Source organism: Papio anubis, chromosome 10 (genome assembly GCF_008728515.1).
Source record: "Papio anubis isolate 15944 chromosome 10, Panubis1.0, whole genome shotgun sequence".
NCBI classification, from domain to species: Eukaryota; Metazoa; Chordata; class Mammalia; order Primates; family Cercopithecidae; genus Papio; species Papio anubis.
The window spans coordinates 33054422-33067455 of record NC_044985.1 but is presented as its reverse complement, the minus strand read 5'-3'; the positions used below and the strand labels follow the sequence as shown (position 1 = coordinate 33067455).

At 41.7% G+C, this 13034-nt stretch overlaps 1 protein-coding gene across 7 annotated transcripts in view; it reads right to left on the bottom strand.

Moving 5' to 3' along the window:
* LYPD6B (LY6/PLAUR domain containing 6B) overlaps window positions 1-13034 on the bottom strand; it is a 181577-nt gene that overhangs the window by 50096 nt on the left and 118447 nt on the right. For 5 of the 7 annotated variants that reach the window (XM_031651224.1, XM_017946528.3, XM_031651223.1 and 2 more), the window contains exon 2: window positions 4310-4381. The gene's annotated coding sequence lies outside the window, so the exon portion shown is untranslated. Of the gene's footprint in view, window positions 1-4309; window positions 4912-13034 lie in introns of those variants that run through there. The other 2 variants (XM_031651225.1, XM_021923589.2) reach the window with 1 other exon arrangement.

The following is a 13034-nucleotide window of genomic DNA, read 5'->3' as shown; positions in this document are numbered from 1 at the left end:
TCTTGTCCTCTTGCCAGAAAGTCTGTCATGTGAAGGAGGCTGAGCTAGCCTATTGGAGGGGGAGACGATGGGCAGAAATGAGTCATCCCAACTGAGATCCCCTAGATCATCTAGCTCCCAGGTACCAGCTGAGCGCAGGGGTATGAGTGACCCCAGGTGAAACTAACAGAAGAACCACCCAGCTGAGCCCAAATGGAAATGTTAGTAAAAGTGCCCAAATTGCTGACCCACAGAATCATGAGCAAATTAAACAGTTGTTGTTTTAAGCTACTATGTTTGAGGTGGTTTGTTATGCAATAAATAACTGATGCAGAGCCCTCACTGATACAAATAAGGCTTTATTATCAATAGCATTTCAAACACACACACATAAAACCAGGCCACTTGGTTATTTGCCAGCAGGTTTACCAACCATCACATGGTGCTTCCAAGCTCTTATCTCACTGACCTAGGGCCAGTGAGGCAGCACATTCACTTGGAAAAAGCGAAGACCAATTAGTGATCAAATTTGGGAAGATGGAGGCAAGCTTTCAGCACCAAGGTAGGGTGCCAAGTTAGATCCTTGTAGAGGGATATTGTGGGAATACAGGATTTTGTTTGTTCCTTTTAGTCTGCAATAGAATACAAAGCCAGAAATGCCTGAATTTGGCTTCCTTAGAAGCAGTGTTATTCCTGGGTCTTGGATATTGCACAACAGTGTGGGTAGATACCTTCATGGCATGAGTCAGAAAATTCAAGGTCAGCATCACTAAGGGAGAATCAGGGGAGCCAGTCAGAACCAATTGTGTCATTTCCATGGTCCAGATATGTGGCTCCAAGAATGCAGGAAGCCCTGAATGCCTTCATTTTATTCTGCTGGTCAAAGCAAGTGAAGGACTTCAGGATATGCCACTCCAAAACAGGCTGTATTAGTATGATTATTTTGAGCTGAAGGCATTCGAAAAACAGCAAATGCAGAGAGAGGCTTTCTCTGAGCTCCCCTTATCTGCCTAAAGACAGACAGACAGACACTCTAAAAGAAACTAGGTTATCATCAATTCCCTCTACAGAAGTTTCATCAACCAGGGGAGATTAACTCTTATCACGGGTCAGGAGACTAGAACACACAACCCACCCAGACAAATTCTGTCACAAACTACCGTATCTCCCATCTATTCTTCTGAGGGCCCATTCATCTTCCCAAAAAATCATTTACTCTTTCCTTAGTTGCCTACATCCCTCCTCCCCTCTCTCCTGCAAAGAGAATATATGAGCTCCTAAATCTGACTGTATCTTTGGATACTGACTTTTTTTTTTTTCCTATGATGCACTCATGCATATAATAAATTTGCATACCTTTTCTCCTGGTAATCTGCCTGTTGTCAGTTTATTTCATAGACCCAATTGTCGACCCCACAGGTTAGAGTGAAAGTCTTCCCTTCCCAACACAAGAGAATGATTACATTCTAAGCTTTGATTTTACTGTGACCTAAGCAAAAGGTTACTTCACTCCAGGGCACAGGGGTAAAAACAGCAATTTCCATAAATCAATGTTCCCTCTCCTGTAACATGAGGGAAGAACTGACACCCAAGTTTATAGGGAAATTACTCTGAAACATGTGATGAGAGGCTTTGGAAGCTTAAGTCTCCATTTGTTATAAACAAAGCTACCACACTGAAATGAAAACAATCTTACTCAATTATTTGATAAGCTGGACAGCCATGGTGCTAAAGGTTCTTACACAAGCCCGGTAGCCTTTGTCTGTGCATTACTTGTTTATTCATCTGTTCGTTGATTTCTTACCTTGTGCTATTTTGTGGGTATGTCAGCACGGAGGAAAAAGTTTGTTGAGGGTACAGAAGTGAGAATGGTAAGAATTATATAAAAGTAAGACACCTCTCCTTCCAAGAGCTTACAGGTCTGATCATCTTGAAAAACAAAATTCCCTGCTTAAAGCATCTCAGAGTAACTCCACTCAGCCCAACCAAAATTGCTGCATCTATTGAAACTACTCAGATGCCATAAAATAAAGTAACTTACCCAAGAACTTGCAGCTAGCTTTGGCGCAGAGCTGAATCTGGGCTCCAAGCAAGCAGGACTCCTGCCCCACCCCACAGAGACCCCTCTCAAGACGCAAGGTATTTACAATGTGAGGGGATACAGGCACCCCACAATTCCAACCCAGTTGCCCAGAAAACAGAAATTAGCTATCATATACGGTGAGCAGAAGCTCCACACTTATCATGTAGGAGCAAGTCAAGGATATAACTTCTTGTGGTGTAGACTTAAGGCTCTCTAACCACACACATTTAATAGAGTACTCAGCAGCCATTAAAATAGGCAAAAGCACAAGAAACGACTTGTGTTACATTTAAAGTTCAAAACTTAAGTACATAGAGACTATGTGAAGAAAGTCAATACAAAGGGGAAAACAAGAGCAAAATGCACTAAAGTGTTCATGACTACAAGTGGCACCTTTTAAAATTGAGTGATTTTTACTCTTAATTCTTTCTGCTGTTCTCCATGGGCCAAATATGCTTTAACGATCTTGAACTACTAAAATGCTCTTGAATTTGTTGGCTACCTTCATGCAGAAGAGATAGCTAGAATGTCAATAGTAGGTGGTGGTTGGGGCAAAAGGGAACGTGACCAGGGGCGAGTGTGGACATTGAGTAAAGCTCAGTCGTAAATACTCCGTGTTGGTTGGCCCCATTCGGTGCTGTTTAATTGGTTACATCCCAGTTCCGCCACTTTTTGGGTTGATTGTCTAACTTTGGGCAACTTACTAATCTCTTAGGTAAGCCTCAGTTTCATCAACTGTAAAAGGTGGATATTAATAGACCCTTCCTTACAGGAATGCTGTGCAGATTGAGTGACAATGCGTACAAAATGCTCAGGGTGTTGCCTGGTAGACAGTAAGAATAAATAAATGTTACCTGTAGTGATGGTGGTGATAGAGATGGTTAATAATAGAGTTACATCTTATCACCACAGTGGTGATGATGATGATGATGATCCTGACACTGTTTAACACTGTAACTAACAATGAATTACGTTTCCTTGCTTTGGAAAATGACCCAATGTTCCCATATGTCTTATGACTAGACCGTCATTCCTCTGATCTTCATGTCCTTTGGGTTTCTTACTAGCAGATTCTCAAGTTGAAGTTACAGCTCACATACCACCCAATATGCCCTGGGGAAAAGAGTGATGATAATATACAAATTCCTGCTTGTTGCCTTGGACCTTATTAGCGTCATAAAATGTTATCCATTTAGAAAGGCATCTTAGTAGATATTTTACAGAATGCTGCTTTGTACTTGAAACATATAATTATAATTAACAAACACGGGGGCTAACAATTCAATCTGCTCTTTAGGCAAGAAACAGGAACATAAACATGGCCCTGGCCAGATCAGCACATAATCTTAGATGATTTCCTTTGCATGTTTCCTCCCTCTCTTCCAGCCATCAGATGCAAAGTGGGAGGCCTGTTTGACAGGCAGAAGGCCTCTTGGCTTGTAGTTGATAGTCTTGATAGCCAAGAAGACCACTGAGACAACCAGGCCCAGTCCCCGAAGCCTCACACAGGCATTCCTTGGCATTTGCCACCTGCCCTCAGAAAAACCAGACCTCTGATTTGATGTCTTCACCTAAAACAATGGAGTCAGGCCTGACACACTAACCTGGTCAGCCTGTGCAATAAGCACCACATCTAAAACCAAAAGGCAAAATGCATCAAGTAAAAAGCAATCATCAATTAAACACATAACTTTCAATGTGCCCACGTCCATCCATCCTGTCTCTCTCCTTTGTTGGGGTAACACTCTTGTCCTGTTTTAGATCAGTAAATATTTTCTAAGGCTTAACATGTAAAGGTCCTATAACTACAAATGCTCAATAATTAGTGCACATGTGTTCTAAGTGTATTTAGCAATGCATTTCATTTAATGCAGACACTTTTGAACACTGCTCCACATCCCCGACACACCCCCTATCCGCCACTGAGAAGACTACTCTGAGGAAGTTCTCTTTCAATTGACCAAATTAGCTTCTGTGGTAAGCAGAGAAGTCTTTGATCTACTAACCATTCGCTGAGCATGGGGACTCCCCTTTTTGGTTCACCAGAATTGTAACTTAAGCTCAAGCCAGGCTTCCAAACCGCAGGATCACAGTGAGCAGTGAGGGCTTAGGATGGGAAACCGGGCAAACTGCCGAGGAGATGGGAAAAAGACACGATCCCAGGACTTTCAGGAGTCCATTCCCAACAACCTAACCAGAGCTCCCAAATGAAAAGCCGAGGGCTGCTGTAACAGCTGCCATTCTTACCTCAAGAAAGAGAACGTGGTTGTCAGGCTCCTCTCTGGAACAGTGAAAAGGTTTGCACTCACAGTAATCAGCCTACCAGAGATAAAAAAGATAAGGTAAGAGCCACTGCTGACGATGAGTAACGTTCTTGAACAACTGGAATGTTTTCTAACAAAAGGCAGGTTTCTGGATGTTTGCAGACGTTTCAGGATAGAACAGCAATACAGTCAATTGAACAATATCAAATGCATGAAATCCCTGGAATCAAGTCAAGGTGGGGCCGTTAACATTACAGAGAGTGTGAGCTAGTGTTTTATTAACACACACCTGGGCCCCATCTAATTAAGACTGGTAATAATTGGTGAAATCATACACCTCATCACGTCCCTCCACAAAAATGGCTGTTTACCAAAGAGCTGGCAGAACTCTCTATAACACCGGCATATATCAGGGTATTTGGCAGGCCATAGCATTCACACATTCAACATATCCACAATGAAGACTCTGTGCCATTTAACCTGGTTTGGAAGACAGTCCTACCAGCTGATGAAATAATGACAACATGAGTCTTGAACCCAGATGAGGAGGTGGGAGGGAACTGGAATGTTTCCATACATGCATTCAAAGGAGCAAATATAAAAGACAAAACTTATGCCCAATTTTTTCTATTATATATTTATACCTTTTTTTTTGGTAAGAGATGGGATCTCACTCTGGCCCAGGCTAGAATACAATGGTATGATCACAGCTCACCGTAGCCTCAAATTCCTGGGCTCAAGCGATCCTCCCACCTTAGCCTCTTGAGTAGTTGGGACTTCAGGCATGTACCACCACACCTGGCTACTGTGATAGTTAATTTGATGCATCAACTTGGCAAGGCTATGGTGCCCCTCTTTTTGGTCAGACATCAGTCCATGCTGCCAAGAAGGTATTTTTTAGATGTGATTAGCATTTAAATCAGTAGATCTTGAATAAAGCAGATTATCTTTCATAATGTGAGTGGGCCTCACTTGATCAGTTGAGGCTTCAAAAGACTGAGGACTCCCAAGAAGAAATTTTGCCTCCAGCCTCTCTTTGGACTCAAGATTGCAACAGTAACTCTTCCTTGGATCTCCAACCTGGTAGCCTGCTGTATGAATCTCAGACTTGCCAAGCCCCAGAATTGTATGAGAAAATTCCTTAAAATAAATCTCCTTGCCCCTACTCTCTCTCTTTCTACACACACACGCACACACACTCTCTCTTGGTCAGGGTTCTCTGAAGAACCCTAATTAGTGCTAGTATGCCATCTAATTTCAAAAAAGAATGAGTTCATTTGCAAAACATATATACTATGTAGAGAAGACAACATAAAAAGAGGCTATAAGAACACGAGAAAAAGTCCACAGAAATGTATGTTGTAAGGTGCTAAATTATTACTAGATGTGGTTCATAAATTAGGCTCTGAGCATGCTAGTAGCCAAAGCAAAGAAGAAAATAGACACACTATGGTCACATTGAACAAAATATAAAATACCCATACACATACTCCTCAAGAGTGTTAGCTTCGTGTCATTGAGAAACGTCTTCCAAAGTGTCCCTACCTCAGGCAAATTATTAAAGGATCCTTTATCATCCACATTTGGGGAGGAAGAGGAGAGTAATTAATTAACAATGTCTCTAAGTATACACATTAGGGGGTCTCCTATAATGTCTTCTTACTGCATCCCACAACATAAAATATGACACCAAAGTACAACTCACTAAAGTGATCTGGCAAGGAAAAAAAACACATAAAAATCTGATTATCTGGCTTGATCCAGGGATAAAAGTTAGAATTTCTGAAAATACTAATGAACTCCATATCCTTTGAGATATTTTCCATAAATGTTATTATTTCTTCCAATAAAAAGTTGGGTAGGAATTGGTCTATAACTGTCTGAGACTACAGTCCTGGCAACAGCCTGAAGTAAAAGTTTTCTCTATTGCTGATTAGTGGCAAATCCATAGAAAAACTGCCCTCGGGCAGGTTTTTACGCTCAAGTAATGTATGTCTAAGGAATGCAAAGTTTAAATTGTGTATGTTTGTATGCATATAAGTCTGAAATATGCTTTCTGCATTGGAATCAATGTTTTAAAACTTTTTATTATGGTAAAACAAGCATAATAAAAAGTTTATCATTTCAGCCATTTTTAAAGTGTCTAATTCAGTGGCATTCAGTACATTCACAATGTTGTATAACCATCACCATTATCCATTCCTATAACTTTTTCAGCATCTCAAACAGAAACTTTGTACCCATTAAACACTAATTCCCCATTTCCTCTACCCCTAGCCCCTGGTGACCTCTATTCTACCTTCTGTCTCTTCTAGTTTGTCTATTTTAGGTACATCATATAAATGGAATCACATAATATTTGCCCTTTCTTGTGTCTGGCTTATTTTACTTAACATATTGTTTTCAACTTTCATCCATCTGGTAGTATGTATCAGAATATCATTCCTTTTCAGGGCTGAATAATATTCCATTGTAAGTATATACCACATTTTGTTTACCCTGGAATCAATTTTTATATAGTTAATTCACCAAGTAACTATAGAGTACTTACAATATGAAAAGCCTTTTTAAAACATCAACTATATTCTTAAGAACTGCATATAAGAGGTAGAAGAGCTACTCCACAAGAAACCAGTTAATCATACAAATCCTAGTTTCAGAATCAGTAGTAGCAGCAAGAAAACAAAAGTCTGTTAAATAGTTTTTCTTCCCTAAGGGTTTGGTAAATCTCCCCACCCCAATCTTAATTCATGTTCTTCATATTTAAAGCTGAAGCGAAACTACAATATCCCCTGCTATGCCTAACTCTTCATACCATGTGCCTAAAGCTTAGAATGTGTCATTTCTGACCCCCTACCCAGTGTTAATGAGCTTCTGTCAAAAAGCTGATGTCAAGAAGTCAGATTCTGCAGTAACCTGAAGCATTGGTTTCTATCCCTGCAGGTAAAATATCATCCAAAAGTTTTTCACTTCTAGGGTATATAAATAAGGTAACCAGCCTTCTATGTGCAAACATGGGTCCTCAGAAGAACACAGCTCTCAGCAAGAGAATCTAATAGTTGAAAGAAAAGAAGAGAGGCTCTACTGCTGGTCTTCACTTTCAACGTGTATAGAAGAGCAGATGGCATGAAGCAGGCATGTCAATGCACACCTGAGTTCACAAAACTGGCACAGTGTGAGTCATCAAAAGATGTCCAGAGGAATTCGACAAAAAACAACCATTTTTGCACACTGGCAAGGGAATTGCAAGCAAAATCAATAGCCATAAAGGATTCAGGCCACTTTGTTCAGCATAAACTTCTCAGCTGGGAGGATCTGCTGTCATCCCAGATTGTTAGCACTTGGCTGAGTTGAAGTTCATTCACTACTTTTGTGTTCAGGTAGTTGGGAACATGCCATTTAAACAACAAAAGCTGTCATAGAAAATTATAGAGAATTAAGTCTGGAATTCCTCCTGTGTGTTTTTAAAGACTGACTTCTAGAGCAACAGGTTTTTTTTTTTTTTTAAAGACAAAATAAATACTGTTAAGATTGTTCTTTTTAGTATATAAGCAAGCAGTCCTTTGCCTCTAAAACAGGAGACATTCCCACAGGCTGCAGAAGCTGGACCCCAACAGGCTGAAACTAGGATGCTAACACAAAGGATCTCAAGTTAGCCTAATCAGGAGCCCCCGAATGAAAAAGGCACTCAGCTCTCTGTCCCAAGTAATTACTTACCCCATCTCAGGACATCAGTAATATGTATTCTGGATAGACGAGACGCACAATTTGAGCGCTAAACTTTTAACTGTGAATACCATTCCTACCCTCCAAGTGTAATTAAGTTAATTCAGGCCTTTTTGATGTACAACCACACCCCTACTCTTCCCAAAAAAGTCCCATTGGCCTGAATCCAATTATCAAAGGTAAGAACCCCAATAAGGCAATCAACGTTTATCAGTTATGAAATTGAACTTGAACTTGTAGAATGACAATTCCCTTCTGTTGTGGGCTAAATTACGTACCCCGACCTTACCACACCAGATTAATATGTTGAGGTCCTAATCCCCAGTACCTCAGAATGTGACTGTATTTGGAGAGTTTTAAGAGGTAATTAATTCAAAATGAGGTCATATGGGTGGGCCCTAATCTAATCCAATAGGTGTCCAATAGAAATAGGGACACAGACATACTGATGGAAGAAAATATGAAGACACAGGGATAAGATCAGCCACAGGCTATGGAGACAGGCCTCAGAAAGACCCAACCTTGCTGACCTGACACCTTGATTTTGAACTCTCGGCTTCCAGAAGTATGAGAAAATAAATTTCTCTTATTTAAGCCACATCATCTGTGGTGCTTTGTTGTGGAAGCCTGAGCTAATACACCTTCCTTTCTCTTTCTCCTCCGATTGCCAGGATTCCCAGGGAAAAGTCTGGAAAGGTCACAGGGACACTCTGTGTCCTACTCAAGGACCTCACTGTCATTCATTCCCTTATCCCCAAGCAGGGTAATCTCTAACTCCAAAGAAAGTGACAGACAGGAACACCTCATAAACATCGTGAAGATCCCGACTCTGAAACAGGAGACCACTGCCTTCCCCATGCCCTCTGATCTCCATAGCATGGGACCGTTCCGCACCCTTCTCAAATGCTTTGTGCTGACTAGAGGTTCCACTGCAAACAGCATCTTTGGGATGCTGTTTTCAAAAATCGTATCCTCACTTCTCTTACCTTGACACCCAGGGCTGGCTCAGATGCCTTAACCAATCATAGTTTCCTCTCTTTCTGAAAAGAAAAGGAAGAGTAGGGGCAAAAATCCTTGCACATTACAGAAGCAAGTCCAGAGTAAGACATTATCAGCAACAAAAAGACTCCCAGTTGCCTCAAGGCTTGATTCATAAGTAATCACTTTTTCCTTCACTGGAAGAGTTCACACAGGAGAAGTGATTGATGTCCTTTGTCAGTGCTGGGAGCCATGAACACCATAGTTAATTTCTACAGCCTTCACAGACAATGTTTGACCTATAGCATAGGTGGGCATTAGGTCCGACTCCCAATCCTATGGCTCAAAGGAGATTGCAGTGTATTCAGAGGGGGAATAAAATAAAATGGACTGCTGGGAGGCAAGTCACAAGTGACAGTGGTAGAATGAGGGACCACTTAACCTGTCCTCATGTCCTAGATCCATTACACTCCCTGGTCTTGCTCCCCAGCCTCTGGACAAAGCCAAAACAAGCTGAGCGCAGTTTTGCCCAGAAGTATCCACAAATGAATACAAAATTTCCTTTGGTATTAGAAGTAATGCCCTCCAGCACTCCCTGGGGCAGCAAACAAGGCCCTTGGATCTCTCCAGGCTGCAGTGATGGGCTGGGAGTTCTCATCCAGGGCACATTGCAGCCGCAGGGCAATACTGACACTTGCACCTGCCAAGTTGCAGCAGTGGAAGGAAAAGGAGAGGGCCTGATGCAATTAGCCAGGTGAATAGAGAACTTGTCAAACCATTTAGATAAGACAGTCCATGAAGGCATTCAGTTCCCATGACCAGAGGGTGATTGTGCTTCTGCCGGCTGCTGATTCTGCAGGCTGCAGAGCATTTTCCTAGTAAGGAAGTGAGAAGCAAAAGGATGATTTCTCAGCCTGCAAGTTCCAGGGCTCTTGTGGTAATTCAGCATGCATCACGCCTCAAACCAAGAGGTAATTTTACTTTAAGGGATCAGGAAACATACCCTTGACACTGAGTGACTTTGTAACAGAATCTCAAACTCGATGGTAGATTTTTTTAAAAATCAAGTATCCAATTAATAAAAAAGAAACAAAGCTTCCATATGCAGTTCAATATTCCTTACTTCCCTTACCAATTGGTTATGTATTAGCTTTGCTAAATGATTTTGTTTCAATTGTTGGATTGTGAGTATTTGGGAAATCCATATGGAATCGTATTATCTTGTATCTCTTTCAGTACCTAGCATATAGCATTGGACACAAAATAGAAACTCAATAAATGCTCTATTACTGATTGCTTCTTGCTTTTGAAATAGTTTTTCCTGTAGGGAAGCAAATCTACTGTACCTGCCTCATTTTTGAATAACATCACTCCGCCACTCTCCCCACCCCACCCCATCCACATCACCAAATGTTGCTAACATCAGCAACAGGATCTTCTCAATGAATATCTATCTTTTCAGTGGATCACATAAAATAACAAAGTTCAGGATGGAGCTGGTTGGTAAATTCTTGTGCTCGATGTTTAAATCTGAACATAATCTGAATTAGTTTCCTAGGTCTGCTATAACAAATTACAAAAAAAAAAAATTGGTGGCTTAAAACAACAGAAATCGATTCTTACATTTCTGAAGGGCCAGAAGGCCATAGTCAAAGGTGCTAGCAGCGTTGGTTCATTCTGGAGGCTTGGAGGAAGATGTGTTTCAGGCCTCTCTCCTCCTAGTTTCTGGTAGTTCTAATAATCGTTGCCATGCTTTGGCTACATAACTCCAATCTCTGCCTTTTCTTCACATGCCCTTCCCCTTGGGTCTGTGTGTCCCCTCATTTCTCTTAAAAGGACACCAGTCATTGGACCTAGGGTCCATACTCAATCCAGGATGAGCTCATCCTGAGATTCTTAATCACATCTGCAAACACACCAGAGGTTGGGACTTGGATTTTTTTTTTTGCCGGGGGAAGGGGGAGGCGCGGGGAGAGGAGATACAAATCCATTATAATATTCAAAACGAGAAGACATCATCTTGACCACAAAACTCCATCTTCTTCCCCATTCTCTTCATATTATTAGAATCGCCATCCTCCTAGTCAGGAGCCAGGCTGAATTCTTGAGTCATCTTCAAGGGCTCTCACCTTGTTGCTCCCCAATGCCAATAAATTCCATAATCCACAGTAATGAAGGACAACTGAATCAGCTGTGCCCTGCAAAAGTGATCATGCCTGTCCTCTCTTTTCCATGCCTGCCATCACAATCACCCTGGCCCCAGCTGGGATCACCTGTCTTAGACCAGGTCAAGACTTTTTTTTTTTTTTTTTCTTTTTGTCACAGAATCTCGCTCTGTCGCCAGGCTGGAGTGCAGTGGCACGATCTCGGCTCACTGCAATCTCCACCTCCCAGGTTCAAGCAGTTCTCCTGCCTCAGCCTCCCAAGTAGCTGGGACTACAGGAACGCACCATCACACCTGGTTAATTTTTTTGTATTTTAGTAGAGACGGTGTTTCACCATGTTGGCCAGGATGGTCTCAATCTCCTGACCTCATGATCTGCCTTCCTCGGCCTCCCAAAGTGCTGGGATTACAGACATGAGCCACCGCATCCGGCTAAGACTTCTTCTTAACTATTCTCCCAGTTTCCTTTACTGATCATACCACATACTACTGCCTTAAACAGATCCTGACTATCCCATGACACTGTCCAAAAGCTTTCAGTGGCATTGAACCAAATAAAACCCAATCTATTTATAACCAAGCACCCAGGCCCACTAGAATGGGTGCCAAACCCCTCTCACAAGTGTATTTTCCACTGCTGTCCTCCATTTGGTCCAAGCCCTGGTCAAAACAGATGACTGACTGTCCTTAAATAGAGCCTCCAAGTCTTGGAGGACTCTGCCTGGGCTTTATTCATTAATTCAAGAAGCCCCTATCTCAACCCGTGTTCCTTGTTAATATCGTACACAGAAAAGCCCAGCTCAAAACAACTCATCTAAAAGACCCTGTTCAGCTTTTATCAACCACACTGGATTCCTCCTTTTAAAATTTAACAGCATGCTTGACAGACGAGGGATTCTTGTTTTCTCCTCTCTTAGGGTATTTACTGCTCCATTAGGGGACTTAGTGCTTCCTTAGAGCACTTGCCATAAGCCTCATGGCAGAGTATAGATGGAACTGTTACCCACTGCAATGCCTAGGTGACTTAGCTGGACCCCTACCCCACTTTTGTTGCCCAGTGTTTCTGCAACATAGCTAAATGCCTACTGAGCTTTAACCCTGCTTATTTTTAGGAAACAGGATGTCTGGGGTCAGAAGTTCCTTCTTAGGCAGCTTACTCAACCTCTGAAGAACCTCTAGCTTCATTATAATTCAATTTCCATACTGAATGACACTCCCACGAGTGCTAAGACGGTTGACAATCACAATGACAATGACTGGATGAGACGAAAAAAGGACAAAATTAAGGAAACTCTTTGATTCCTAGAAAATCTTTATCCCTTTCGAAGAAAAAGCATGAATATGCCTCCCACTGTTCTTAATGCCCAGCCCCTTCATTAAGGACGCCCCATATCCGTAACTTCCAGTTCGTAGGAACCCAGAAGTTGATTTGTGAGCTACACTCCCACTTGTCCAATTCCATAGCCATTGACCAAAGCCTGTGGTGCCTGACACTCACTTTTGGTTTTGTGTGTTGGCTTCATGAAAATGAACAGGAAAGAGCCCCTTTCTGGAGTAACCAGGACCCTGGGTAACAGAACTCTGCTTTAGTTACATACATACCCCATGATCTAGCACAGGGTCTTGCATATGACATGCACTCATAAATATTTGATCAATAAAAGATATATAGAACAGGTGAATAATACAGCCCCTGCCTTTAAGGAGCTTGCATTTGGGGACCGGGGAGAATGCGATAAGCATAAAAGTGAGTAACAATGACCTATACCATAATATTCTAAGTATCATAAAAGAAATATAAATGAAATTATGTAGGGAGCACAAAAAAGAAAGCTTTTCA